The 19,290-nt window shown below is 41.2% G+C and overlaps 1 protein-coding gene and 1 pseudogene across 1 annotated transcript in view; one reads left to right on the plus strand and one right to left on the minus strand.

Moving 5' to 3' along the window:
• The window catches only part of LOC139542237 (zinc finger protein ZFP2-like), a 50,330-nt gene that overhangs the window by 29,715 nt on the left and 1,325 nt on the right, over window positions 1–19,290 (minus strand). The window lies entirely within an intron of this gene.
• On the plus strand, window positions 165–6,613 carry LOC139552394 (zinc finger protein 180-like; annotated as a pseudogene).

The following is a 19,290-nucleotide window of genomic DNA, read 5'->3' on the forward strand; positions in this document are numbered from 1 at the left end:
ACTGTTTTGGTGTATATTAGTCGATGTGTTTGAAACACACTTCTGTTGTATGTACTTGTTGGTCCATGTAATTATATATTTACGTTGTTTGTCAGCTAGCTTGTTTGCTAAGTTAGCTTTGAACTAGGCTAGTCGCTAATGCTAGCTAGCTAACATCCCCGACCATGAGTTCACTAAGTTACTCTCCTCCTGATAAAGATGAGGAGGTCTGCTGGACGGAGAAAGAAGCTTTTGTCAAAGAGGAGGAGGAAGAGGAGGATGTTACAGTAAAACAAGAAGTAGAGGGTGAGGCTGTTACTGTGAAAGAAGAAGAGAAAGACGTTACAGTGAAAGAAGAGGAAGACGCGTTCAGAGTGAAAGAGGAGGAGGATGTTACAGTGAAAGAAGAGGAGGAGGAGAAAGAGGAGGATGTAGTTTTTGGTGTGAAAGAAGAGGAGGTTGGAGATCTGTTTAACACCAGTAAGTACCGTCTCTGCAGTCGTTGTACCAATATTCAGTAAAGGGGTTCTACACTGTAATGTTGTTCTGTAGGAATGGCTGAAGCTACACTGTAACGTGTAGAACATCAAGAGTGGACCATCAACAAAACGTTAACAATTGATCAAATGCATCCAATGACAATGCCTGAAATACTGCCGTCCTCAATATCTCCTATTAGCTTAGCCCAATATGTAGTCTTAAAGGGGCAATCAGGAGTTGTTACATCCATTTTGGGACTTATACATTAATGATATGTACCCATTGTTTCTTGAAGAAATCACTTATAAATGCCTCATGAGCTTTGTTCAATTGTCGTACCCCATCAGAACCCAAAAATATACGCTTTTTTTACTCCAATGTTTATCAGTAAATGTGTAAACAAACACTGTATATCCTCAACATGATTAATTGATTTAATTGAGTCTCAAGCATTTCTAAAACATTTAACATTTTCATTTAATTCTTTTAAAAAATCTAATTTAGAATAAGTAACGTAACAGAATGACTCGGGAGCCAGAGATCAAGATAGCCTAACCATCAGAAAAAAACTCTTCCTCCTCCCGCTGCTGCTGGCCTTCGTAAATTCTGATGTTATGCTCCTATAGTTTCTGGTAATAGGCTACACCAGCAGTCGGCAACCTTTTCCATTCCATCCATCCTTTGGGTTCCTTTTGGCAAACTCCAAGCAGGCTGTCATGTGTCTTTTACTGAGGAGTGGCTTCCGTCTGGCCACTCTACCATAAAGGCCTGATTGTTGGAGTACTGCAGAGATGGTTGTCCTTCTGAAAAGTTTTCCCATCTCCACAGAGGAACTCTGGAGCTCTGTCAGAGTGACCATCAGGTTTTTGGTCACCTCCCTGACCAAGGCCCTTCTCCCCCAATTGCCCAGTTTGGCCAGGTGACTAGGAAGAGTATTACATTTAAAAATGATGGAGGCCACTGTGTTCTTGGGGACCTTCAATGCTGCAGAATTGTTTTGGTACCCTTCCCCAGATCTGTGCCTCGACATAATCCTGTCTTGGAGCTCTACGGACAATTCCTTCGACCTCATAGCTTGGTTTTTTCTCTGACATGCACTGTCAACTGTGGGACCTTATATAGACAGGTGTGTGCCTTCCAAATCCTATCCAATCAATTGAATTTACCACAGGTGGACTCTGAACAAGTTGTAGATACATCTCAAGGATGATTAATGGAAAAAAGATGCACCTGAAAGCAATTTTGAGTCTCATAGCAAAGGGTCTGAATACTTATGTAAATAAGGTATTTCTGTTTTTTTACCTGTTTTCACTTTGTCGTTATGGGCTATTGATGACACCCCTCTGAAACAAGATAGCCTAACCATCAGAAAAACTTCTTCTTTAGCCTACTCCTCCCGCTGCTGCTGGCCTTCGTAAATTCTGATGTTATGCTCCTATAGTTTCTGATAATAGACTACACCAGCAGTCGTTATGCTCCTATAGTTTCTAGTAATAGACTACACCAGCAGTCGTTATGCTCCTTTAGTTTCTGGTAATAGGCTACACCAGCAGTCGTTATGCTCCTATAGTTTCTGGTAATAGACTACACCAGCAGTCGTTATGCTCCTATAGTTTCTGGTAATAGGCTACACCAGCAGTCGTTATGCTCCTATAGTTTCTGGTAATAGGCTACACCAGCAGTCGTTATGCTCCTATAGTTTCTGGTAATAGGCTACACCAGCAGTCGTTATGCTCCTATAGTTTCTGGTAATAGGCTACACCAGCAGTCGTTATGCTCCTATAGTTTCTGGTAATAGGCTACACCAGCAGTCGTTATGCTCCTATAGTTTCTGGTAATAGGCTACACCAGCAGTCGTTATGCTCCTATAGTTTCTGGTAATAGGCTACACCGGCAGTCGTTATGCTCCTATAGTTTCTGGTAATAGGCTACACCGGCAGTCGTTATGCTCCTATAGTTTCTGGTAATAGGCTACACCGGCAGTCGTTATGCTCCTATAGTTTCTGGTAATAGGCTACACCGGCAGTCGTTATGCTCCTATAGTTTCTGGTAATAGGCTACACCAGCAGTCGTTATGCGCCTATAGTTTCTGGTAATAGGCTACACCAGCAGTCGTTATGCTCCTATAGTTTCTGGTAATAGGCTACACCAGCAGTCGTTATGCTCCTATAGTTTCTGGTAATAGGCTACACCAGCAGTCGTTATGCTCCTATAGTTTCTGGTAATAGGCTACACCAGCAGTCGTTATGCTCCTATAGTTTCTGGTAATAGGCTACACCAGCAGTCGTTATGCTCCTATAGTTTCTGGTAATAGGCTACACCAGCAGTCGTTATGCTCCTATAGTTTCTGGTAATAGGCTACACCGGCAGTCGTTATGCTCCTATAGTTTCTGGTAATAGGCTACACCGGCAGTCGTTATGCTCCTATAGTTTCTGGTAATAGGCTACACCGGCAGTCGTTATGCTCCTATAGTTTCTGGTAATAGGCTACACCAGCAGTCGTTATGCTCCTATAGTTTCTGGTAATAGGCTACACCAGCAGTCGTTATGCTCCTATAGTTTCTGGTAATAGGCTACACCAGCAGTCGTTATGCTCCTATAGTTTCTGGTAATAGGCTACACCAGCAGTCGTTATGCTCCTATAGTTTCTGGTAATAGGCTACACCAGCAGTCGTTATGCTCCTATAGTTTCTGGTAATAGGCTACACCAGCATTCGTTATGCTCCTTTAGTTTCTGGTAATAGATTACACCAGCAGTCGTTATGCTCCTATGGTTTCTGGTAATAGATTACACCAGCAGTCGTTATGCTCCTATGGTTTCTGGTAATAGACTACACCAGCAGTCATTATGCTCCTATGGTTTCTGGTAATAGTCTACACCAGCAGTCGTTATACTCCTATGGTTTCTGGTAATAGGCTACACCAGCAGTCGTTATGCTCCTATGGTTTCTGGTAATAGGCAACACCAGCAGTCGTTATGCTCCTATAGTTTCTGGTAATAGGCTACACCAGCAGCCGTTATGCTCCTATAGTTTCTGGTAATAGACTACACCAGCAGTCGTTCTGCTCCTTTAGTTTCTGGTAATAGATTACAGCAGTCGTTATGCTCCTATAGTTTCCGGTAATAGACTACACCAGCAGTCGTTATGCTCCTTTAGTTTCTGGTAATAGGCTACACCAGCAGTCGTTATGCTCCTATGGTTTCTGGTAATAGGCTACACCAGCAGTCGTTATGCTCCTATAGTTTCTGGTAATAGGCTACACCAGCAGTCGTTATGCTCCTATAGTTTCTGGTAATAGGCTACACCAGCAGTCGTTATGCTCCTATAGTTTCTGGTAATAGACTACACCAGCAGTCGTTATGCTCCTATAGTTTCTGGTAGTAGGCTACACCAGCAGTCGTTATGCTCCTATGGTTTCTGGTAATAGGCTACACCGGCAGTCAGCAACCTTTCTCCATTTGGTGCCAAGTTTTCTGACCATTTCTACTGATCTGGTGCCAGTTGTGATTTTCATATTCACATTTTACTGGAACAGTTTCATTTATAATTGTCTTTGTATCTCAACATCATTCTCTGTGGTTAATCTACATTCTATTTAAATTAAAATTATAAAGAAACATTTGTATTGACATTGCTAAGTTTTAAAAAAATAACCTACATAAAGCCCAATTGTTTTCCAATTGCTAAGTAAAAAAAAAAAAGAAAACTACATAAAGCCAACAAAAATTGTTATAGTTATAGCTTGTAACATTGTATAAAATATTCTGGGCCCTCAGTTTCCCGCGCCAGTGAGTTCGGGACAGCCACAGCTGTTGGCTATTTGTGCAAAGGATAATAAGTAATCGGGTGTTTTATGACATTTCCACTGGATCAGAGCATTACATTTTTCCACACAATACCTGTTTGGCCCCACCCTTTCCTGGGTTGGCGAAGAGCGGTATTAAATTAAATTTAAGGAATAAATCCGAGCCTCACGCTCATCACCTGTGGATGGCGGTGGTGTCATATGATGAACTTCAACTTAAATAGTGGATCTTGCTGTTGGACAGTTTTTTTTATTATGAAATGCACTCGAACTATGTATCATTTAGTGTCTCTTTATGTTACGCTGGGGAAACAGTTTTCATGGGCACAGAAATCCTAAATAATTTCAGAGTTTGCTAAATCCAATGGTTCCAACCGAGAGTCACCTTAACTTTATTGACAACACCCAAATGGATACTGTCATGAACGCGGTTCTTCAATAATTACACATCATTCTTAATACTGTAGCTGTTTAGTTAGTCACATGTTCAACTATCATCAGCTGATCCAGGAAATCCTTTTCTGAATGACAGTCAAATGACAAACATCACGACATGCAACAACAACCAAAGTGCTTCTTCATTTATTACTCTGGTAAAGACAGTTATGCCGTGCTCCACGTTGGATCCAACATCCCTAACAAATTGATGTTTATAATGTTATTGTCTGCTTGATTTACAGTAGGGTCTCGTTAGTCTGTTTGGACACAGAGATACTTAGCTCATAATGTGAAGAGAACTGTTCCTTGATGGATAGGCTGTTGTACAACACACAGAGCTATTTTCCTTTATTTGTTGTTAGGTGAAGTTATGGGCCAATTTGGCAAACAGTGTACAAACCCTCATTGTCAGGCTGATGGAAAAGCTAGACAAAGAGCATTTTACTGGTTGAAGGGTTTTTTAAGTACAAAGCAGTTGATTTGCGATGATGACACAAACATATTATAAGCAGGACATTCAAACGAGCCTTACAATTATAATCAAAAGTAGTGTGAAATGCACTCATAAGCAACCTGGAAATGGAGGATACTCCCCTGAGTTTTCCCCTAATCACATTCAGAATACTTTGTGAAAAACTAAAATCTTTGCTCACCATTTTGGCTCCAGGCAGATATACTACATACAATTTTAGCAAACACAGAAAGGGGCCTATATTGGAGACCAAAGTCGTCTGGCACAATGCTTAGAGTTTCAACAACATGAATAACTTATTTCAAGTCTACACGCTTAGATGTTACTACTAATGTGAAAACAAGACAAAATATGACTGTTCTTGCTCATTTTAAGACAAATTTCAAATAATCATTACATTCATTACAGACGTCAATTGTTGTACAACATCGTGGCTACGCTGTTGGCATCACTTTTTACAGTGGATTTCCCCTGTTGTGGGCCTTTAACCATCTGTCTGACTTTGTTGTTCACACAGGAGAGAGACGGGACTACCGTGGGTCCTCTGGGGAGCCTCAACAACCTCATGATGCTGACGAGGCAGAGAAGAGTCTCTCCAGATCAGAACACTTCAAGAAACACCAGCGGAGATCCACAGGGAAGAAACCTCACTGCTGCTCTGACTGTGGGAAGAGATTCACCTCCTCAGCAGGCATTAAAATTCATCAGAAAATCCACACAGTAGAGAAACCTTATAGCTGTCAATGTGGGAAGAGTTTTACTCATTCAACCAGCCTGATATCACACCAGAGAACACACACAGGAGAGAAACCGTATAGCTGTGATCAATGTGGGAAGAGTTTTGTTACATCTGGCCATCTGAAGATACACCAGAGAACACACACAGGGGAGAAATCGTTTAGCTGTACTCAATGTGGTAAGTTTTACTCAGCTAAGCAACCTGATATCACACCAGAGAACACACACAGGAGAGAAACCATATAGCTGTAATGAATGTGGGAAGAGTTTTATTCACCTAAGCAGCTTGATGTCACACAAGAGAACACACACAGGAGAGAAATCTTATAGCTGTACTCAATGTGGGAAGAGTTTTGATACATCTAGCCATCTTATTGTACACCAGAGAATACACACAGGAGAGAAACCTTATAGCTGTGGTCAATGTGGGAAGAGTTTTGGTCAATCTAGCACTCTGACTCTACACCAGAGAATACACACAGGAGATAAATCTTATAGCTGTGGTCAATGTGGGAAGAGTTTTACTACATCTGCCCAACTGACTCTACACCAGAGAACACACACAGGAGAGAAACCTTATAGCTGTGATCAATGTGGGAAGAGTTTTACTACATCTGCCCAACTGACTCTACACCAGAGAACACACACAGGAGAGAAACCTTATACAGTGAGGGAAAAAAGTATTTGATCCCCTGCTGATTTTGTACGTTTGCCCACTGACAAAGAAATGATCAGTCTATAATTTTAATGGTAGGTTTATTTGAACAGTGAGAGACAGAATATCAACAAAAAAATCCAGAAAAACGCATGTCAAAAATGTTATGAATTGATTTGCATTTTAATGAGGGAAATAAGTATTTGACCCCTCTGCAAAACATGACTTAGTACTTGGTGGCAAAACCCTTGTTGGCAATCACAGAGGTCAGACGTTTCTTGTAGTTGGCCACCAGGTTTGCACACATCTCAGGAGGGATTTTGTCCCACTCCTCTTTGCAGATCTTTTTCAAGTCATTAAGGTTTCGAGGCTGACGTTTGGCAACTCGAACCTTCAGCTCCCTCCACAGATTTTCTATGGGATTAAGGTCTGGAGACTGGCTAGGCCACTCCAGGACCTTAATGTGCTTCTTCTTGAGCCACTCCTTTGTTGCCTTGGCCGTGTGTTTTGGGTCATTGTCATGCTGGAATACCCATCCACGACCCGTTTTCAATACCCTGGCTGAGGGAAGGAGGTTTTCACCCAAGATTTGACGGTACATGGGCCCGTCCATCGTCCCTTTGATGCGGTGAAGTTGTCCTGTCCCTTTAGCAGAAAAACACCCCCAAAGCATAATGTTTCCACCTCCATGTTTGACGGTGGGGATGGTTTCTTGGGGTCATAGGCAGCATTCCTCCTCCTCCAAACACGGCAAGTTGGGTTGATGCCAAAGAACTCCATTTTGGTCTCATCTGACCACAACACGTTCACCCAGTTGTCCTCTGAATCATTCAGATGTTCATTGGCAAACTTCAGACGGGCATGTATATGTGCTTTCTTGAGCAGGGGGACCTTGCGGGCGCTGCAGGATTTCAGTCCTTCACGGCATAGTGTGTTACCAATTGTTTTCTTGATGACTATGGTCCCAGCTGCCTTGAGATCATTGACAAGATCCTCCTGTGTAGTTCTGGGCTGATTCCTCACCGTTCTCATGATCATTGCAACTCCACGAGGTGAGATCTTGCATGGAGCCCCAGGCTGAGGGAGATTGACAGTTCTTTTGTGTTTCTTCCATTTGCGAATAATCACAGAAAATGTTGTCACCTTCTCACCAAGCTGCTTGGCGATGGTCTTGTAGCCCATTCCAGCCTTGTGTAGGTCTACAATCTTGTCCCTGACATCCTTGGAGAGCTCTTTGGTCTTGGCCATGGTGGAGAGTTTGGAATCTGATTGATTGATTGCTTCTGTGGACAGGTATCTTTTATACAGGTAAGAAACTGAGATTAGGAGCACTCCCTTTAAGAGTGTGCTCCTAATCTCCGTTCGTTACCTGTATGAAAGACACCTGGGAGCCAGAAATCTTTTTGATTGAGAAGGGGTCAAATACTTATTTCCCTCATTAAAATGCAAATCAATTTATAACATTTTTGACATGCATTTTTCTGGATATTTTTGTTGTTATTCTGTCTCTCACTGTTCAAATAAACCTACCATTAAAATTATAGACTGATAATTTCTTTGTCAGTGGGCAAACGTACAAAATCAGCAGGGGATCAAATACTTTTTTCCCTCACTGTAGCTGTGATCAATGTGGGAAGAGTTTTGCTGCATCTAGCACTCTGACTCTACACCAGAGAATACACACAGGAGAGAAACCTTATAGCTGTGCTCAATGTGGAAAGAGTTTTGGTCGATCTGGCCAGCTGACATCACACCAGAGAATACACACAGGAGAGAAATCTTATATCTGTGCTCAATGTGGAAAGAGTTTTGGTCGATCTGGCCAGCTGACATCACACCAGAGAATACACACAGGAGATAAATCTTATACTTGTGGTCAATGTGGGAAGAGTTTTACTACATCTAGCATTCTGACTGTACACCAGAGAACACACACAGGAGATAATTCTTATACCTGTGGTCAATGTGGGAAGAGTTTTACTACATCTAGCTCTCTGACTGTACACCAGAGAATACACACTGGAGAGAAACCTCATAGCTGTGATCAATGTGGGAAGAGGTACACTGATAAAAGATCTCTGATTAAACATCAGAAAATACATGGAGTTGTTTCATGATATCAATGAATTAATGTCACAATGTAGAATGTTTTAATGTAGAACCCTAAATGTTTGTCCCCTGTTCTATTGATTTCAACATGATATGGATATTAGCCTCAGGGGGAAAATCCAGGCTCTGAATTGGAAGAGTACTATTTATGTGATTTAACAAAAAGTGACTAACACAAAAAGAGCTGTGTTACATTTACCATGTACATTATTCCCAGATTCCGTGTGGTTTTTGAGCTGTTAGTTTTAACAGGACATGCAACCTCATCTCCCTCCTCTCGGCACAATTGATTTCAACATGATATCGATGAGTGATTACAAATAAGTGTTGTGTTCCTTTGTTTAGCGACCCCTAAATTTAAATGCATCACTCCCAAATGTAGCTGACTGTCTTCTGCAGGTTGTCCTCTAACCAGTGAGGTAAAATATATCTCCCATTTCCATGTGTTTTTTTTAGTTGTGTTAGTTTCAACATCACGAACAACCTGATGTCCCCTCTAATTGAATTCAGTGATTTATTGCTACTTGTCAAAACAACAGCGTTTCTGGTGCTTGTGCAGTTTATAAGGTGCTTGTTTAAGTAATATGATTATTGTGGCAAATGTTTGTGTATATAGTACATTTTACATTTAGGTTTTCAATTTATCACAAACTGTTTCTGCATTTGGACTATTGATTTGGACACGTTTAAACTGTGACATTGGGGATATCCCACCTAGCAAAATGTCACTGAAAATAAGACTAACCCTAACCCAACGTACAATATAAGTTTGGTTTTAGTTGAAAGTTGAAAAGAAAACTATTTAATTTCAACGTACTCGCAGCTTATACACATGGACGCAGTATAATAAATGGTCTATAATCAATTTTATTAACAATCCTAATAAATTGAGTCATAAATATAAAATATATTTGTTGTCCTGAAGGTGTTACAGACTTTGGTATTGAGGTTGGACTTTAGCACGTATAGCTCGTTAGCACGTAGGATGCACTGATTGGCGTCACCTCGTTAGTCAGTATGTGTTACACCTGTGCTGGCTTGTCCATCTCGTTAGTGGGAAGGTGTTTCACCTGAGCTGGTCCAGGTTCTATTTAAGAGTGTCTGGCCCAGTGCTCCAGTTGTCTTGATAGATGTGGAGAGTCAACACCTTTAGTTGCTCCACCTTTTTGGTTTGCTTCCTGTCTTTAAGTTTAGTGTGGATTTTTATTTTCTTGACATTTCCTTAGGGTGTCCATTAGTCTTTCAGTTGTTAGTCTTCTGTTTGTTGTGTACTAAATATTTATGTTTATTTTCATTTTTTTATTTGTTTTTTCCTGTGAAGCCATTGTGTTGCATCCATGTCTGAAATGTGCTGTATAAATAAAGCTTGATTTGATTTCAACAAATGAACCCAATGACCAATCAACAGACTCTGGGTCCCTCTTAGTATTAAAAACAGTATCACTTTTCCAGCCTGCTGAAGGCAGTGGTAAACACCACCCCCGGCTCTACCAGGGGCTTGAGGTGGTCTCCCACAGCTCTGCTGGTGGAGTGGTAAACACCACCCCCGGCTCTACCAGGGGCTTGAGGTGGTCTCCCACAGCTCTGCTTATGTCATGTTCTGTGACCTTGCCGTTCCATTTCTTGACTGCCCCTGCAACACAGAAACACATTTAGTCATATTATATAAAACATTCAAAGTAATGGATATGGAGCATCTATGGCCTCAGTTACACCTGGCACCTAAATGTGACTCATCTGATCACTCCAAGCTGCATTTGGTTCAGATCTACCAGGATGGGCCTTTGACATAGTCTGGATGCAGTCAGGCCACTGAATATGCATCAGCAATGTAAAGAGATGGGATGAATGAGTGGGGAAAAGTACATTTGACACAAATTACCTTCATAATATCAAAGAACAAATGTGTGTGCCTGAGGGGAAATTAACTTTCATACAGCCGAAAGGGGTGAGAAATGACACCAATATCAGTGGACAATTTGCACTAATGTAAATAAACATAGATGATAGAACATATTCCCTTTTGCTTACGTGATGCACCCCTGTACCTGTACACAGCCAATCTGTAAATAGCACACCCGACTACCTCATCCCCATGTTATTACTTGCTCTTTTGCACCCCAGTATCTCTACTTGCACGTCATCATCTGCACATCTATCACTCCAGTATTAATGCTAAATTGTAATTATTTTCGCCTCCAGGGCCTATTTATTACCTCCCTACTCTTCTACATTTGCACACACTACATAGATTTTTCAATTTTTCTTTTGTGTTGTACGTTTGTTTACGTGTGTTGTTGTTTGTGTCGCACTGAGAACTAAATGAGAACTTGTTCTCAACTGGCCTACCTGGTTAAATTAATAAAAAATGGGACATAAATATTTACCATCTAAACCATGTGTGACCTCTCACCTCTCTTCCTAACCAGTCCCTCAACAGCTCTCTGACTGAGCTCCACCCTCACTGGGTCTTCAGAGGAGAGGAAGGCTGAGGAGGGATGGAAGGATGAATGGATCAGTCAGTCAATAAAGTGTAGAGCTGCTATCTGACAAAATCACTATTTTAGTAGTTCATTAAAGTAAATAAGGCTTTATGACTGCTGAATACCAACTATCAAACACTTAGATCATGTATTTTCAGGTAGAGATACATCCCTGGGACTTCCCTAGCCCATTGAATTTGACATTTAAAATGGTTAAGGTTAGGGTTTAGGGTAGGGATGTCCCAAGGATCCCAGATAGCATTGACCATTGTGCATTCTTCTGTCTCTTACATAGCAGGTGTAAAATAAACACAGACAAGACAAGTAGGCACGCAATGGATTATGGTCATTGTAGTTAATTATGTTTTATGCGCTAAATTATGTTGAATATTGGCCTGTTGGAAACTACCACTCCCTACTTCATCACCCAGTTCAGTCTGGGTCTGATTTATCTCTAGAGAAACTACAACTCTCTACTACATCACACAGTTCAGGCTGGATCTGATTTATCTCTAGAGAAACTACAACTCCCTACTACATCACACAGTTCAGTCTGGATCGGATTTATCTCTAGAGAAACTACAACTCCCTACTACATCACAGTTCAGGCTGGGTTTGATTTATCTCTGTGTTGTGAGGGGAAAATCTATGTTAACCTCTTTAACTTCATACGACTTCTAATGTGTTGAAGGATCTCTTTAAGGTTGAGAAGTTTGTGTATGTTTGTGTGGGTCTGTAACCACACCAACAATGATAAACTAGATCCATTCTGTTGTTGATTTACTTCTGTGTTTTGAGCCGTTGTCCTGTTGCATCACCCAACTTCTGTTGAGCTTCAATTGGCGGACAGACAGCCTAACATTCTCCTGAAAAATGTCTTGATATACTTGGGAATTCATTTTTCCGTCGATGACAGCAAGCTGTCCAGACCCTGAGGCAGCAAAGCAGCCCCAAACCATGACTCTCCCTCCACCAGACTTTACAGTTGGGACGAGGCTTTGATGTTGGTGTGCTGTGCCTTTTGTTCTCCACACATAGTGTTGTGTGTTTAAAGTAAATAAGGCTTTATGACTGCTGAATACCAACTATCAATCACTTAGATCATGTATTTTCAGGTAGAGATACATCCTTGGGATGTCCCTAGCCCGTTGAAGTTGACATTTAAAATGGTTAAGTTAGGGTTTAGGTAGGGATGTCCCAAGGATCCCGGATAGCATTGACCATTGTACATTCTTCTGTCTCTTTTACATAGCAGGTGATGGGTTCTGACTTCTGAACTTGAAAATATGAAATATCCTTATTATGTGAAATTGAATGAAACAATAATGTATGTTGATGCTAATATGATCTACAATATTCCATGATGTTTCTATATGATAACAATAGAGTAATATATTTAATATGATGTACAATATTCCATGATGTTTCTATATGATAACAATAGAGTAATATATTTAATATGATGTACAATATTCCATGATGTTTCTATATGATAACAATAGAGTATTATATTTAATATGATGTACAATATTCCATGATGTTTCTATATGATAACAATAGAGTAATATATTTAATATGATGTACAATATTCCATGATGTTTCAATATGATAACAATAAAGTAATATATTTAATAGGCCATATAGTATTTTTTAACAGTTTCACTAATACATTTGTATTAACTTAATCATTATCATTCAACGTAAGTTCACCGTCTCATCTCATACTGTATTGGAGCAGCAGCAGCTGACTGCCCGGTTCAACGTCAGTTCACCGTCTCACCTCATACTGTATTGGAGCAGCAGCAGCTGACTGCCCGGTTCAACATCAGTTCACCGTCTCACCTCATACTGTATTGGAGCAGCAGCAGCTGACTGCCCGGTTCAACGTCAGTTCACCGTCTCACCTCATACTGTATTGGAGCAGCAGCAGCTGACTGCCCGGTTCAACGTCAGTTCACCGTCTCACCTCATACTGTATTGGAGCAGCAGCAGCTGACTGCCCGGTTCAACGTCAGTTCACCGTCTCACCTCATACTGTATTGGAGCAGCAGCAGCTGACTGCCCGGTTCAACGTCAGTTCACCATCTCACCTCATACTGTATTGGAGCAGCAGCAGCTGACTGCCCGGTTCAACTTCAGTTCACCGTCTCACCTCATACTGTATTGGAGCAGCAGCAGCTGACTGCCCGGTTCAACATCAGTTCACCGTCTCACCTCATACTGTATTGGAGCAGCTGACTGCCCAGTTCAACATCAGTTCACCATCTCACCTCATACTGTATTGGAGCAGCAGCAGCTGACTGCCCGGGTCAACATCAGTTCACCGTCTCACCTCATACTGTATTGGAGCAGCAGCAGCTGACTTGATCGTTGATGCTAATCAGCATGTTTTGAATCTGAGAGTAAATAGAGCCGACTACAACTCTAAAAATGAAGGGTTCAACTGGAGTTGTTCTCAGATCCTCTAAGAACCGGAGGGTTCTTGGTCAATGAAAAACAGCCCCAAAAGGTTCCTCAAAGAACTTGTTAGAAGGTGGGTTCATCGAGGAACCTCCGTTGTTGCTGGACTTCTTCCGGGAACTCCGCAATTACAACTGAAAATGATGGTGACAAGTTTGGATGCGACAACAAGTTAAAAAGGTTAAGTTGGGTTGATGTTTGGCTCTGAATATGTCTCGAAATAATTTATATATAATAATATAACATACTAATAATGAATAAGGAAGACAATGATGGTTTTCTGTGAACATCTTCCATAACGTTACTATAGTTAATTACCGTAAATATTAGAAAGCCGGGTTTGACCGTCGGCGTTGTATGAGCTACAGTACAGTACCGTTATCTAGCTAGATAACGTTATGTCCTAACTAGGCACAACTAGGTTTGGATTATTTCCCTCAACTATATTCTTTCCCGTATATCGTTTCCATAAAGTCAACATGGCTTTACACTCATTAACGTAAGTTTCCAATCTAGAGCAGTTCTCACTTTTGTGATAATGAACTAGCTAACGTTAACTAACTAACTAACTAAGGACGGTGACCTGTCCAGACGAGATGTTACAACGAACTGAATCGTCAATGGAGGTCTTCCTCTTTATATAGCCTGCTACAGCATGCAATACTATTAACTCACAAGGGGGCATAATGTTACATGGACGATACTATCCCATTTTGGAAACGTTACATGTAAATTACTATCCCATTTTGGAAACGTTACATGGACAATACTATCCCATTTTGGAAACGTTACATGGACAATACTATCCCATTTTGGAAACATTACATGGACAATACTATCCCATTTTGGAAACGTTACATGTACAATACTATCCCATTTTGCTAAACGTTACATGGACAATACTATCCCATTTTGGAAACGTTACATGGACAATACTATCCCATTTTGGAAACGTTACATGGACAATACTATCCCATTTTGGAAACGTTACATGGACAATACTATCCCATTTTGGAAACGTTACATGGACAATACTATCCCATTTTGGAAACGTTACATGGACAATACTATCCCATTTTGGAAACGTTACATGGACAATACTATCCCATTTTGGAAACGTTACATGGACAATACTATCCCATTTTGGAGACGTTACATGGACAATACTATCCCATTTTGGAGACGTTACATGGACAATACTATCCCATTTTGGAAACGTTATATGGACAATACTATCCCATTTTGGAAACGTTACATGTACGCCCCCTTGTGGAGGGAAATTAATATCTTAGATGGTAGCTGTAGATGGGATTCAAATGCATAATGGTATTAATACAGTGGCTAGACTACCTCGCTAGACTACCTAGACTACCTAAATGCCCTTCAGAATCCAAACACAGTATTGCCACGCAGCAAAATGTTGCGTATAATCTTTCAAGTCAGCCTGATAAAATATTAAACAATTTGTGTACAAAGATATCTTGAAATGTGATTTTAGGCCTGTATGGCAGAACTGTATTGGCTAGTGCTTTCTCCAATATGTTCTTATATTTTGCATTCAATTGTATGTCGATGCCATTTATCTTTCAATATATATATATTTAAATGCTTGTAAGACTATTCTTTGACACATTTTCTCTTCCTTTGAAATTCTTATAGGACAGAACATGGACACAATGCAATTGGGATCAAGAAGAAGGTACAGATCTGTTGTAGGACAGCTGCATTTGAAGTGTACATTTAACCTACATAGCAGTCTATACAAACTGACATCTCTTAGCATACAAATGTGTGCCAAGGATCTTTTCAGATCTTCTCATAAATGAATCAAGTCCATGGAATGGATATAGACAAAAAGGTAATTCAAGGACTATCAGAGGTAGAGAGGCGAGGCAGGGGTGAGGACATCATCCTGCTATTTTGACAGTCACTGAAGGACAATACAGAAGAGGTATTTGCTCTTATTCCTTCCCTTTCTCTAATGTATTTTGTAATAAAATTAGCAAGTGTAGTAAGATCATTGCTTTACTTGACTAGGACTGGAGACCACAGCAGCGATTCTGCTCTTGCCCTACCTCTTCAATGAGGACCCGAGTGGCCTTTATGTCCGTGACAAGGTATGCCTATGCACCAATCATCTGTTTCTTCATAAACATAGGTGTGCATGCTGATATAAAACTACAGCTGAACATTTGTTATGTTCTTTGTTAATTGTATGTGTATTAATCTTTTCTTACTTTTGTTGACACAGATTTCACCGCTCTTCCTTTACTGCACATCGGTGGAAATCCATTTCACCATGAGAGTGAAATCCCGCTGGCCTTTGATGGGGAGAACATCCACGCCCTCGAGGACGTCCCCATGGGACTTGGGGCTCTGCTACGGCTGTATTTTCTATTTTCCCTTAAATTTCCCCAAAATGTCAGAAAAACACTTATGTTGTTAAGTTACTGTGTTCTGGGAGAAGAGAAGTTGGGGTGAAGTTACCAGGGCCGGTCATAAAGATGGAAAACTTCCTAACATAACTAAGTGGATACGATATACACACTAAAGCTGAAAAATCTGTAGGGGTCGCTAAACAAAGGAACTCAACACTTATTAGTCATAACTCATCGATATAATGCTAAAATCATTTGTGCGACAGGAGGTAGATGAGGTTGCACGTCCTGTTAAAACTAGCAGCTCAAAAACCACACGGAATCTGGGAATAATGTGTACTTACTAAATCTCATAAATAGTACTCTTTTAATTCAGAGCCTGGATTTTCCCCCTGAGGCTAATATCCATATCATGTTGAAATCAATAGAACAGGGGACAAACGATTAGTGTTCTACATTGTGACATTAATTCATTGATATCATGAAACAACTGCTTCATCTATTTTCTGATGTTTAGTCAGAGATCTTTTATCAGATTACCTCTGGTCACAGCTATAAGATTTCTCTCCTGTGTGTGATCTCTGGTGCACTGTCAGATTGCTAGATGTACTAAAACTCTTCCCACATTGACCACAGCTATAAGGATTCTCTCCTGTGTGTGTTCTCTGGTGCACTGTCAGAGAGCTAGATTGAACAAAACTCTTCCCACATTGACCACAGCTATAAGGTTTATCTCCTGTGTGTCTTCTCTGGTGCACTGTCAGAGAGCTAGATTGACAAAAACTCTTCCCACATTGATCACAGCTATAAGGTTTCTCTCCTGTGTGTGTTCTCTGGTGCACTGTCAGAGAACCAGATTGACTAAAACTCTTCCCACATTGATCACAGCTATAAGGTTTATCTCCTGTGTGTATTCTCTGGTGTAAAGTCAGATGGCCAGATCTAGTAAAACTCTTCCCACATTGATCACAGCTATAAGGTTTATCTCCTGTGTGTATTCTCTGGTGTAAAGTCAGATGGCCAGATCTAGTAAAACTCTTCCCACATTGATCACAGCTATACGGTTTCTCTCCTGTGTGTGTTCTCTGGTGCACTGTCAGTTCACTAGATTGACAAAAACTCTTCCCACATTGACCACAGCTATACGATTTCTCTCCTGTGTGTGTTCTCTGGTGTAAAGTCAGATGGCCAGATGTAGTAAAACTCTTCCCACATTGATCACAGCTATACGGGTTCTCTCCTGTGTGGACCCTTTGATGAATTTTAATGCCTGATGAGGTGAATCTCTTCCCACAGTCAGAGCAGCAGTGAGTTCTCTTCCCTGTGGATCTCTGCAGGTGTTTCTTGAGGTGTTCTGATGTGGAGAGACTCTTCTCTGCCTCGTCAGCATCATGAGGTTGTTGAGGCTCCCCAGAGGATCCACGATAGTCCCATATCTCTCCTGTGTGAACAACAAAGTCAGATGATTAAAGGCCCACAACAGCGGAAATCCACTGTAAAAGGTGATGCCAAAAGCGTAGCCATGATGTTGAACAACAATTGATGTCTGTAATGAATGTTAAAATTATTTGACAATTGTCTTAAAATGAGCAATAATAGTCATATTTTAGTAGTAACATCGATGATTGTAGGCTAGAAATAAGTTGTTCATGTTGTTGAAACTAAGCACTGTGCCAGACGACTTTTGGTCTCCAATATAAGCCCCTTTCTGTGTTTAATAAAATTGCGGCACGAGGGCGATGCACATGCAATTTGGTTGTAGAAACTCCTCCCTGCTAATGAGGAGACCGATAGTTATGGATGTACTATATCTGATTAGAGCAAAAAAAATGCAAATTAATTACTTAAAAATCATACAATGTGATTTTCTGGATTTCTGTTTTAGATTCCGTCTCTCACAGTTGAAGTGTACCTATGATACAAATTACAGACCTCTACATGCTTTGTAAGTAGGAAAACCTGCAAAATCGTCAGTGTATCAAATACTTCTTCTCCCCACTGTATAGTGTTTTATGACAAACCGTTCTTTACAAATCCGTCAAGACACCAACTTAAACTTTACAGTGAAATGCTTTACTTACAAGCCCTTAACCAACAGTGCAGTTCAAGAAAAAGAAAACGTTTACCAAGTAGACTAAAATAAAAAGTAATAATAAAAAGTAACACAATGAGAATAACAATAACGAGGCTATATACAGGGGGCACCGGTACCGAGTCAGTGTGGAGGCTATATACAGGGGGCACTGGTACAGAGTCAGTGTGGAGGTTATATACAGGGGGCACCGGTACCGAGTCAGTGTGGAGGCTATATACAGGGGGCACCGGTACCGAGTCAGTGTGGAGGCTATATACAGGGGGCACCGGTACTGAGTCAGTGTGGAGGCTATATACAGGGGGCACCGGTACCGAGTCAGTGTGGAGGCTATATACAGGGGGCACCGGTACCGAGTCAGTGTGGAGGCTATATACAGGGGGCACCGGTACCGAGTCAGTGTGGAGGCTATATACAGGGGGCACCGGTACTGAGTCAGTGTGGAGGCTATATACAGGGAGCACCGGTACCGAGTCAGTGTGCGGGGGTACAGGCTAGTTGAGGTAATCTGTACATGGAGGTAGGGGAGTGTAGTGACTATGCATAGGTAACAAACAACCAGTGAGTAGCAGCAGTGCACAAAAGGGAGGGGGGGGTCAATGTAAATTGTCCGGTGGTGATTTTACAAATTGTTCAGCAGTCTTATGGCTTGGGGGTAGAAGCTGTTGAGGAGGCTTTTGGTTCTAGACTTGGCGCTGCGGTACCACTTGCCGTGCGGTAGCAGAGAAAACAGTTTATAACTTGAGTGAAAGGAGTCTCTGACAATTTTGTGGGCTTTCCTCTGACACCGCCTATTATATAGGTCCTGGATGGCAGGAAGCTTGGCCACAGTGATGTACTGGGCCGTTCGCACTACCCTCTGTAGCGCCTTATGGTCAGATGGCGAGCAGTTGCCATACCAGGTGGTGATGCAACCGGTCAGGATGCTCTCGATGGTGCAGCTGTATTACCTTTTGAGGATCTGGGGACCCATGACAAATCTTTTCAGTCTCCTGAGGGGGAAAGGTTTTGTTGTGCCCTCTTCATGACTGTCTTGGTATATACCCACGTGGGTGATTGAAAGATGAACTGAGGTCCACACTCCAGTCCAGTTGATGGTGGTAATGCACCTTAAAGTTGGTTTCCAACCGCCATATAAAGTCCAAAGAAGAAAAAGAAGCCTAAAGGAAGGTGAAATTACGAGAAACGAATTTGGTTTA

Source organism: Salvelinus alpinus, chromosome 2 (assembly GCF_045679555.1).
Source record: "Salvelinus alpinus chromosome 2, SLU_Salpinus.1, whole genome shotgun sequence".
NCBI classification, from domain to species: domain Eukaryota; kingdom Metazoa; phylum Chordata; class Actinopteri; order Salmoniformes; family Salmonidae; genus Salvelinus; species Salvelinus alpinus.